Below are 12,509 nucleotides of genomic sequence, written 5' to 3' on the forward strand. Positions count from 1 at the left end.
CAGCTCTTGCCAGGTATAGAGTTTTTCTCCCCTGGACTTCAGTCTTTCCAAAGCAATCATTCTTAATTTCAGCTAGCTTTCTGATACTCTGAAGTACTCCTAGTGGTACTCAGGGATAGTGCACAGTTCAGTTGCTAGAATTGAGATCTAGCACATGCTGGACAAGTTCATTAAGTACTTCCTCTAAACATAAATAAAGCATGAAGGAATTTATTAATATCACTCTTTATGAATGATGAAAATTTGTAAAGTTTGCCTTTTCTTCCCCTTCATAAAATTGTCAAGTTCCAATAGTGTCCTCTAAATCTTCTTGCCTTCCAATTATAATACTTTCTCTTAAATTAAAAGCAAGTGAGTCTACTTGTGATATTTATCAGTATTCCTTTATTTATCTTCTTCCTTTCAGCAATTTCTAATTTTATTATTTATCTGTTCCCACATAGAATTTATTTGTCTATTTTTTGTTTTGTTTTGTTTTGGGGCCACACCTGGTGACGTCAGGGCTTACTCCTGGCTATGTGATCAGAAATTGCTCCTGGCTTGGGGGACCATATGCAATGCCAGGGAATCGAACTGGGATCCTTACTATGATAGCGTGGGGAGGCAGATGTTTTTACTGCTTGTGCCACTGCTTCGACCCAGACTTCTTTGTCTTTTAAAGGAGACTACTTCATGCTTCTTACAAAGTTGGTTAATGACCATAAATTTTGTTAGCTCTTATTTTTCCATTATTTCTGTCGCTCCTTTTAAGATGAATGACAATCTAGGTGGAGATAGCTGGATAGTAGTCTTATTTGAATGTTTATTTCACTTAACATTTTTGCTAGGTTCAAGCATTCTCATCTGGACTATATAAAAATATTTGGACACTGTGATTGGCGACTGGGAGAAGCTGAAAGGACCTGTTGGCTTTGCATGTTTCTCTTTTCTGAGCTCCTGAAGCTCTACTCAGAGGGCTAGGAAAGGCCCACAAAAAACTGTCTCAGGGAACCACTGAGGCTGAAAGGCCAAGGAAGACCAAATGAATGAATCCCTGCCACAAAAATGTTTGTAATCAAGGTGTTTAAATAAAATATTAATTAAAAAAAGAATGTTTACCTTCAACTAAATTCTACTCAGATTTCCACTAGTGATTACTTTTGTAAAAAGATTCTCTAAAACAACAATAATCAATAAACAAAAACTAAAAAAATATTTGGACACACTCAAACTACTCTGAGATTCCTCCTGGATTTGTGCTTATGGACTCAGAAACAGTGACTGGCAGTGCTTGGGCAACCATTATTGTGCTGGACATTGAAATGTGCTGGTTGTGAACAAGGAATAAGCACTCTACCCATTTTTCTATCATTCCCTGGATCATATAATTTTATTTGAAAGATCTTTCATAAATTTCATAGGGAGGGGTTTATATTATGTATGTTTCTTCTTTGTTCTGTTGCTCTTAGGATCTAGCCCTATTTTTGGTTCTTTTCATTTTAATTGAAAAGTGTGTTAGTTAATTCACTTTGTAATGCATGTAACTGTAACTTTGGACATTTTAGATCTGCTATATGACTCAGTCATCATATTGAGAATGTTCGTGCTATAAAATCTTAAACAAATAATTCTTCCCCTTTCACTCTTTTCTCTCCTTCAGGAAGTCCTTACATTTAGATGTTCTTCAAATTATTCCATAATCACAAGATTTAATTTGTTAATTTCCTTTATTTTCTATTTTTTCCTTCTGTTTTTCACTGATGTCTTTAATCTGTTATGTTCCAGAACATAGACTTAGCTTCTGTGTCTGCTGTGCCCATTCAAAGAGTTGCTGTAAAATCCCTAACATGCACTTCAGTTCAGCAACATCTGTTTGTAATATTCTCATGCTCCATATCAAACTATTTTTCTTTGGACATTTGTTCTAATGTTTTCTTCAAGTTGTGAAGTACTGTACTGAATATTGGCACACTACTATGTTGTATTGTGTGAGCCTGAGAGAGATCCTGGACTGTATAAAGTATAATTGTACTGTATTTACAGTACAGTATAGCTGTTCATAATGTATTTTCTTTGCATCACAAAAAATAATTTACTGCTAAAATGTGAATACTGACCAGAAAAACAGCAGTACCAGACCTCAAAATATTGTACATCAGCCATGAATGACATTGAGATGCAGGGCTGCTACCATGGTCTAGAATGTACCATCAGTGAGATGGTATAAGTGTGAGCAGTCTTAACGGTGAAGAGATGGTCGTAAGTGCGAGCTGTCACCAAACAGGCAGGTTGTTAAGCGAGGAGTGTCTGTACTATGTAAAGTAAAAGATACAGCAAAAAGTAGCCAAGATTTATGCATATCAGGGAGAAAAGCCATAGCCAGGGGTAGAAAAGGTTCAATATGATTGTTCCTTCAACTGTCTCTTCTAACTGCCAACAATTCTGCACTCCCAGTCTTCTGAGGGTTCTGGAGAGGGTGTTATAGACTCAGCAGGCCAATCACAATTAGGGTCTTATTTAATGTGCCAGGAGACCCCTTTTATGGCTGGCTGGTGCTGGCCTGTAGGACTAGAGATTATGAGGTGAAAAACCATTGGGTATCAGAACAACAAGGAGAGAACAGGGAAAAATGAGCTGCCTCTTTTGGAAAGGCATAAACCCTGCATTGCTAAGGGCTTTTTTCTGACTCTGGTCAGGGATCACTTCTAAAGAGACACAGGAGACCATATAGAATGCCAAGAATTGAAGCCAGCTTGGCCTAACATAATGCAAACACTGTACCCATTATACTATTTACCTAGACCTTAAATGGGTAAACTTTTAAGTAAGATATAAAGCCAACAGAAATATAAAATATGTTCAAAATCATTAAGCATTAGTAAAGTAGAAATCAAAACCACAATGAAGTATCGCCTCAAGTGATTTATTACGATTAAAAAGGAAATAAAAGGACAAGAGAAACTAATAACAGATGATATTCACTGTGTGTGAGAATGTCTACTCTACAGCTACTGTAGCAAACAGTATGAACATCCTCAATACAGAAACTATAGCTACCATACCAGGAAATCAACCCAATTATCTGGAGTTCATGCTTTATATTCAAGATTCCTTTTTTTTTCTTGTGATTTTTTGATATATTTTATTTAAATAACTTGATTACATACATGATTGTGTTTGGGTTTCAGTCATGTAAAGAACACCACCCATCACCAGTGCAACATTGCCATCACCAATTACCCTCCTCCCAACCAGACCCCCACCTGTACTCTAGACAGGCTTTCAAAATGTATTTATTTCTCTAACTAAACTCATCACTCTTTGTGGTGAGCTTCCTGAGGTGAGCTGGAACTTCCAGCTCTTTTCTCTTTAGTGTCTGAAAATTATTATTGCAAGAATGTCTTTCATTGTTCTTAAACCCCATAGATAAGTGAGGCCATTCTACGTATTTCTCTCTCTCTCTGACTTATTTCAATCAGCATAATAGATTCCATGTACATCCATGTATAGGAAAATTTCATGACTTCATCTCTCCTGACAGCTGCATAATATTCCATTGTGTATATGTACACAGTTGCTTTAGCCATTCGTCTGTTGAAGGGCATCTTGGTTGTTTCCAGAGTCTTGCTATGGTAAATAGTGCTGCAATGAATATAGGTGTAAGGAAGGGGTTTTTGTATTGTATTTTTGTGTTCCTAGGGTATATTCCTAGGAGTGGTAGAGCTGGATCGAATGGAAGCTCGATTTCCAGTTTTTGGAGGAATCTCCATATCGCTTTCCATAAAGGTTGAACTAGAGGGCATTCCCACCAGCAGTGGATAAGAGTTCCTTTCTCTCCACATCCCTGCCAACACTGTTTATTCTCATTCTTTGTGGTGTGTGCCATTCTCTGTGGTCTGAGGTGGTACCTCATAGTTGTTTTGATTTGCATCTCCCTGATGATTAGTGATGTGGAGCATTTTCTCATGTGTCTTTTGGCCATTTGTATTTCTTCTTTGTCAAAGTGTCTGTCCATTTCTTCTCCCCATCTTTTTGATGGGATTAGATGTTTTTTTTTTCATGTAAAGATTTGTCAGTGCCTTGTATATTTTGGAGCTTAGCCCCATATCTGATGGATATTGGGTGAATAGTTTCTCCCACTCAGTGGGTGGCTCTTGTATCCTGGGCACTATTTCCTTTGAGGTGCAGAAGCTTCTCAGCTTAATATATACCCATTTGTTAATCTCTGCTTTCACTTGCTTGGAGAGTGCAGTTTTCTCCTTGAATATTCCTGTAGTCTCAATGTCCTGGAGTGTTTTACCTACGTGTTGTTCTATATATTTTATGGTTTTGGGTCTGATATCGAGGTCTTTAATTCATTTGGATTTTACCTCGTACATGATGTTAGCTGGGGGTCTAAGTTCAATTTTTTGCAAGTGGCTAGCCAGCTGTGCCAACAACACTTGTTGAAGAGGCATTTTTTGCTCCATTTAGTATTTCTTGCTCCTTTATCAAACATTAGGTGATTGTATGTCTGGGGAACATTTTCTGAGTATTCAAGCCTATTCCATTGATCTGAGGGCCTGTCCTCATTCCAATACCATGCTGTTTTGATAACTATTGCTATGTAGTAAAGTTTAAAGTTGGGGAAAGTAATTCCTCCCATATTCTTTTTCCCAATGATTGCTTTAGCTATTCTAGGGTATTTATTGTTCCAAAACAATTTCAAAAATGCCTGATCCACTTCTTTGAAGAATGTCACGGGTATCTTTAGAGGGACCGCATTAAATCTGTATAATGCCTTGGGGAGAATTGCCATTTTGATTATGTTAATCCTGCCAATCCATGAGCAGGGTACGTGTTTCCATTTCTGCATGACTTCTCTTATTTCTTGGAGCAAAGTTTTATAGTTTTCTTTGTATAGATCCTTCACATTTTTAGTCAAGTTGATTCCAAGATATTTGAGTTTGTGTGGCACTATTGTGAATGGGGTTGTTTTCTTAATGTCCATTTCATCCTTATTACTATTGGTGTATAGAAAGGCCATTGATTTTTGTGTGTTAATTTTGTAGCCTGTCACCTTGCTATATGAGTCTATTGTTTCTAGGAGCTTTTCAGTAGTGTCTTTAGGGTTTTCTAAGTAGAGTATCATGTCATCTGCAAACAGTGAGAGCTTGACTTCTTCCTTTCCTATCTGGATTCCCTTGATATCTTTCTCTTGCCTAACTGCTATACCAAGTACTTCCAGTGCTATGTTGAATAGGAGTGGTGAGAGAGGACAGCCTTGTCTTGTGCCAGAATTTAGAGGGAAGGCTTTTAGTTTTTCTCCATTGAGGATAATATTTGCCACTGGCTTCTGGTAGATGACCTTAACTATATTGAGAAAGGTTTCTTCCTTTCCCATCTTGCTGAGAGTTTTGATCAAGAATGGGTGTTGGACCTCATCAAATGCTTTCTCTGCAACTATTGATATGATCATGTGGTTTTTATTTTTCTTGTTGTTGATGTTGTGTATTATGTTGATAGATTTACGGATGTTAAATTATCCTTGCATTCCTGGGATGAAACCTACTTGATCATAGTGGATGATCTTCTTAATGAGGCATTGAATCCTATTTGCCAGGACTTTGTTGAGGATCGTTGCATCTGCATTCATCAGCGATATTTGTCTGTAATTTTCTTTTTTTGTAGCATCTCTGTCTGGTTTAGTTATCAAGGTGATGTTGGCTTCATAAAAACTATTTGGAAGTGTTTCCTTTTGTTCAATTTCATGAAAGAGTTTTGCCAGGATTGGTAGTATTTCCTCTTGGAAAGTTTGAAATAATTCATTAGTGAATCCATCTGGGCCTGGGCTTTTGTTTTTGGGCAGCTACTTGATTACTGTTTTAATTTCGTCAATGGTGATGGGGGTATTAAGATATGCTATATCCTCTTCCTTCAACCGTGGAAGATTATAAGAGTTCAATAATTTATCCATTTCTTCCAGGTTCTCATTTTTAGTGGCGTAGAGTTTCTCAAAGTAGTTTCTGATTACCCTTCGAATCTCTGTCATATCAGTAGTGATCTCTCCATTTTCATTCCTAATAAGAGTTATCAATGGGCTGGAGAGATAGCATGGAGGTAAGGTGTTTGCCTTTCATGCAGGAGGTCATCGGTTCGAATCCCGGCATCCCATATGGTCCCCTGTGCCTGCCAGGAGCAATTTCTGAGCCTGGAGCCAGGAATAAACCTTGAGCACTGCCAGGTGTGATCCAAAAAAAAAATTAAAAAAAAAAGAGTTATCAAGTTTTTTTCTCTCTTTCTTTGTTACTTTTGCCAGTGGTCTATCAATCTTTTTTTATTTTTTCATAGAACCAACTTCTGCATTCTGGGCGTGTAAATGTAGCTCCAGGGAAGGCTCCAGGGAAGGTGACCCATCTGCAAATGAGCCACACACAGGATGAAATCAGGCCAATAATGGAGCACAGCACAGAAGACAGGCAGATAGAGATGCTGGCATCTGAGTTCCAGCAGAGTTCAGCCTCCAGCACAGTTCTTAGTGTGATTTTTTTTCTTCTTGTTTTAATGGCGTTCTTTCCTTAGAGAGACTGCATGGCCACGTAGCAAAGCGGAGCAGCCGTGTTCTGCTGGAGCCTCTTTTCAGCCCACTCCCAAGAGGTTCAAGCAACAGGAGAGGAGATAGACACAGACAGGCAGCACTCACAATTTTTCATGGTCGGACCCCACTGGGCAGGCGTCAAAATTTTTCTCTTTTGCTATGTATCTTTATATGCTTGGGCCTAGATATTAACAATAATAAATCAATAACATAGCAATACACAGACTTTTCTATAGATATTTATATTCAAGAAAAATTGCAGTACTTATTCATCAAATCTTTAATGGATAAAAGTGTCAAGGCCATGTCATTAAATGAGATATAAATATTAAATTTTAATGGATAGTACATACTACAATGTAAATGAATTTTAAATCATGCTAAATGACAGAATCACTATGTCAAGAATATTCTTTATTATGATTCCATGAATAGGAAGTGTCCCAAACCAGCAGGTTTATGTCGAAAATAAAGATTGTTCAGGACTGAATTGTTAGAATGGGAACTTACTAAAGGGTGTGATATTTCTTCTTAAAGTGACAATAAATTTCCAAAATTTCTTGTGGTGATGGTTGCACAATAATAAATATAAAGGGATTTAGTTGTCCAGTTGGAAATGATAATTTGCATATTATACAAACCATATTTAAAGTATCTATCTTTATTGATCTATCTCTTTTCTAGTTCAATTTTATCATGAAAAAATAAATGAAGGAAAAATGAGCCTCGACTAGTTAGGTTTTCACAAGAAAACCTCATCATAATACCCAGCATATAAGTCAAAGTCCTGTAATTACTTATATTTAACATTCACTATACAGAGCTTTAAGCTCCCGCATGCCCTGCTTTTATTCCAAAGGATGTTTATTTTTAATTGAGATGCAACATAATTTTAAATTACATATTTAACTTTTAGCTAGATATGTGGATACTGACTGATGTAAAAATACATCTAAAAACAGAATCCCAGCTTAATTTTTACTCTATGTATTAAAGGGGGTCCAGTTCATATTAAACTAGTTAATTACAAAATAACTGGCTTCCCATAGCCTGGCCTAGGTGTGTGTTGGAGTTGGGTAGGAAAGGATACAGGTGATGGATGGAGTGAAGGACAGGAAAGATTCTAATTGAGCTAGGTCGTTGCCTCTGCTACAACCGGGTCAGAAGTGGGTTTTTCTCTGCTTGTTTGCTTAAAGAAAGTTGATTAAATAGGCTTATTAATAGTGAGATAGGGTGTGATTGTTTTTCCTGTAAAGCTTTCAAGCTTCTGAGATAAAGTCAATTTAATAAGTGACAATTGAAAGAATCCATTTAAACAATGATGGATGAGCAAACAGATATAGCTGAATTAAAACAAGGATATAGATAAATGAATGTATTTTAATTCCCTTTAGAAATATTTAATGTACTGCAAATGTGATGTTGTTAAAAGTATAAAATGTAGAGGAGAAAATCTAAGGAGAAATACTTAAGTTAGACAAGGATTGGTATGAAGTTTTCATCTGTTAGCATATCTTTAGACAGAGCACAAAAACGTGATACAAATAAAGAAGGAGTATTATTTCTTGAAGCAGGCTTTTGTAGTTTTCTTTGTATAGGTCTGTCACCTCCTTAGTTAAGTTGACTTCAACATATATGAGTTTGTGTGGTACTAATATGGGATTGTTTTGTTGTTGTTGTTTTAGATGTCCATGTCTTCTCTATCATGATTAGTTTATAAGAAGGCCATTGACTTTTGTGTGTTAATTTTGTAGCCTGCTAATTTGATATATGAATTTATTGTTTCTAGAAGCTTTTTGGCAGAGTCTTTAGGGTTTTCTAAATATAGTATCATGTCATCTGCAAACAGTGAGAGCTTGACTTCTTCCTTTCCTATCTGGATGCCCTTGATATCTTTTTCTTGCCTAATTGTTAGGGCAACTACTTTAAATACTGTGTTGAACAGGAGTATTTAATACCCAATATTTACCCAATACCGATCAGATAAGAGATTAATATACAAAATATACAGGGTACTAACAGAACTTAACAAATAAAAATCATCTAAACCCATCAAAAATGGGGAGAAATAAATTAACAGACACTTCCTCAAAGAAGAAAGACAAATGGCCAAAAGACACATGAAAAATTCTCCACATCACTAATCTTCAGGGAAATGCAAATCAAAACAACGAGGTTCCATCTCACACCAAAGAGACTGGCACATTTCACAAATACTAAGAGCAGTCAGTTCTGGCAGGGATGTAGAGAGAAAGAAACTCTCATTCACTGCTAGTGTCAGTGCCGTCTAGTCCAGCCTTTATGGAAAACAATATGTAGATTCCTCAAAAAACTGTAAATTGAGCTCCCATATGATACAGCTATACCACTCCTAGGGATAGACCCTAGGAACACAAAAATACAATTCAAAAATTCCTTCCTCACACCTATATTCTTTGCAGCATTACTGACAATAGTCAAACTCTGGAAACAACCAAGATGCCCTTCAAAAGATCAATGAGTAAAAATTTGTGGTACATATACACAATGAAATATTATGCACCTATCAGGAGAGACGAAGTCATAAAATTTTCCTGCACATAGATGTACATGTAATCTATTATTCTGAGTAAAATAAGTCAGAGGGAGAGAGATACAGAATAGTCTCACTGATTTATAGGGTTTAAGATCTCTGATTTTCTTTATATTTTTGACAACTTCGCTTCCTGTCATCCTGAAACAAATGTATTATAATCTGTTATGTCAACTATGATACATTTTCTTTAAATAAATTTATTTAAAAATAGGGACAGAAACATGCCTAATTCTTTTCTGCCTGGAGTTTCTGAATACTGATGAGTGAATGACAGGCAGGCTAACACACACAAATACACACACATGCCATTCATCTGCTTTGTTGATCCTGGGATTAAGCAAACTCAGAGAGTAGAAGAGAATCATTTAGATGCATTTTTCCCTGAGAAGAAATGGCATCACTAAAGATTCTAGGCCAAGAATTGAGAAAAAGAAAAGCCTGCTGCTTCAGCGACAGAATTTGAAAGGTAATTTTGTCTCCAAGGGAAACCTCTAGTAGGAATTTACATCACTAAGCATAGCCTTCCTGTTGTACTGCTACTAACTTAAGAAGATTGTAAAGATTGTAATTGTAAAGAGAATATATTAAGCACCTCCCCTGTGCTTCCCCCATTATCTACCTGTCTTCTACATTGATGGCAATGCGAGTAAAGGCAATATGATTTTCAAATCATAAAACAGTTGAAAAAATGTGGAGAGTTTGGGCCATAAACTAAACCTGTTCAGAAGATCATGTGTGGTGCTGGGGCTCAAGTGATTTTACACCCCTCAATAAAGATTTTTCTCCAGGTTCAAGGAGGCTCCTACTTAAATGAGGGGTTCTTTAGGATGCAATACAGCAGACTCACCATATTTCATACTAATTTGTTTAGTAAAATTTATTATTAAAGATATGGTGGTTCAGAGCCATTTTAGTGTCATTCTCATTGTAAACTAGTGGACAGCAACCAAGTCTGAATAAATGAATGAAGCTTGTGTAGAATTTTATCTTTTTAGGACCATGTTCAAAGTGGGGAGAGAAGTCAGTGAACTTTTGGAACATATTATATCTAATTATATTTATAATTATGTAAATACAATATATTATATATTATTTTTATAATATATTATATAATTTATTTTATATATCTCTGATTAGATCATTATAGATAAAATAATTGGGTAAAATATTGCATAATTACTTATATGTAACATATCATTATATTATAACATATCATATTATATGTTATATCTAGTCCAGAGTTTCGCAAAATAGTACAACTGGAGGTGGGAGTGGGTAAGGCTGGAACTTCCTATTTGGTCAATTACATGTAGATACATAGGGGATTCTGCAATTATTATATTATTTTGTTTTCTGAAAAGAAGAAAGTAGACCAAATTAGTCTGAGTACTTTGGATCTAGCCAAATAGATTGATTGAAAATCTCCTCAAAAATATATGTTGACCTGCATTTGCCTTGTGCAGGCTGATCTGGTCTCATAGATATATCCCAGGTCTACCAAACACATATTAGATATACAATTATTAATGACAGTTTTTCATATTTTGTCCAGTCACATCAGTAGACTGATCATATTTTAAATATGGGGGACACATCTGCATCACTCAGTTACTGGATCTGTGCCCACAAATTTTTCTAAAAACCTCAAGAATCCACATGGAATGCCAGAGATCAAACTTTTTTTAGATGTATGTAAGGCAAACACCCTGCCCTCTATGATATCACTCTGGCCCAAAGGCTAGATATATTTTAAGCTGTACAGTGGAACATTTTCCCATTTCATATTTCTTAGGGTTTGGGTTGTTTTATTGAAGAAAGCTTTAATTAAATCTGTTTTTCCAACTATATGTTACTTCTCCAACTATATACTGACCACTGTTCAGCCTTTCTTTTTTTATGTAACACATAATGTACAGCTTGGCCTTGTTTTGAGTTGTGAACCTCCAAATGATTGGGGAGGGGAGCACACATCTGCAGTCTCAGGGCTTACTTTTGGCTCTGTGCTGAAGAATCATTCCTGGTAGTGTTTAAGGCATTCTATGCTATGCTGAGGGTCAAAGACAGGGTGGTCTCATGCAAGACAGCCCGCCTTAATAGGTAAACTGTCTCTCTGGCTCCTATATGAGAAATGGTTTAACTTCTATATTTTGCATTTCACTTTAATATTTTGCTGTAACTTTTATACTTTCAGACCAGTTTTTCTAAAAATGAACAATATTACTCCTAGAAAGACTGTGGTCAGTAGTAGCTAGGGGTATAATTGAGGTCACTTTACTTTAAAATGATCAATCTTAAGAGGGCAAAAATGATGTTTTAAGTTGTGCAACGTCAAAGAAGTTTAGAAAACTTTGATATATATAGCTTTATAAAATTAGCTACTTTGTTTTACTTTATATGTAAAATTTTGTGACCACATCAGCGATGCTCAGGTGTTACTCCTGGCTCTATGCTAAGGAATTATTCTTGGCAGGTTCAGTGGACCATCTGGGATTCTGTGGGTCAAACTTGGTTGGGCCACATGCTTGGTAAATTCCCTACCTACTGAACTACTGCTCCAGCTCCCCAAAGTAGCTGCTTTTGGAGGCAACACTTCAAATATTTCTAAAAAATTATAAAGACAAGTTTCTAGGTCATTGGAAGCTTGTTACCAGGTTATTTTTCTTCTTGCTTAATTATGCTAAGGTTATCTGTACTGTTGTCATATTCAAAGAAAAAGAACATAATTTAATGAGAAACGTTGGTTCTGGCATTATTATTTTGTTTGATGTTTGAACCTAAGAAACTGGCTTGTCACTGACTTCCAAAAGTGTAAACATGGATACCTCATTTTTGACTCATGTGTTCTGAGGATGATTTCTGATATCAGTTTTCCAATAATTACCCTCAGGAGTCAACACTTAAAAGGAATTTTTTAATTTAATTAAAGAACTGTGATTTACAAATATGTGTTTTAGACATGTAATAATTCAACAGCATTCCATAAATCCTGTCAATCCCTATCATCAGTGCTTCCAAACTCCTTCACCTCACACAGCTCTGACTGCATTTTAGGCAAGCATGTTATGAAGTTCAGTTATTGCAGCTTAGATTTCATGTTTTCAGTATTGTTAAGTCTGTGCTTCTAATTCATAGCTATACCACTTTCCACATCACCAATATGGCCAAACCCCTTCCTTCCAATACTTATCTTTCTCAACTTCTTTCTTCTTACCTTGAGAAATCAAAGTCTTGTATGTTTGATAAGTGAAATTACAAAACTTAAAATTATAATAAATAAAAAATCAATAGTTTGGGGAGCTGTAAAAATAGCACAGCAGGTAGGATTCCACACAATCTACCCAGATTACATCCTTGGAATCCCATATGATCCCCCGAGCC

This window comes from Suncus etruscus, chromosome X (genome assembly GCF_024139225.1).
Source record: "Suncus etruscus isolate mSunEtr1 chromosome X, mSunEtr1.pri.cur, whole genome shotgun sequence".
NCBI classification, from domain to species: Eukaryota; Metazoa; Chordata; class Mammalia; order Eulipotyphla; family Soricidae; genus Suncus; species Suncus etruscus.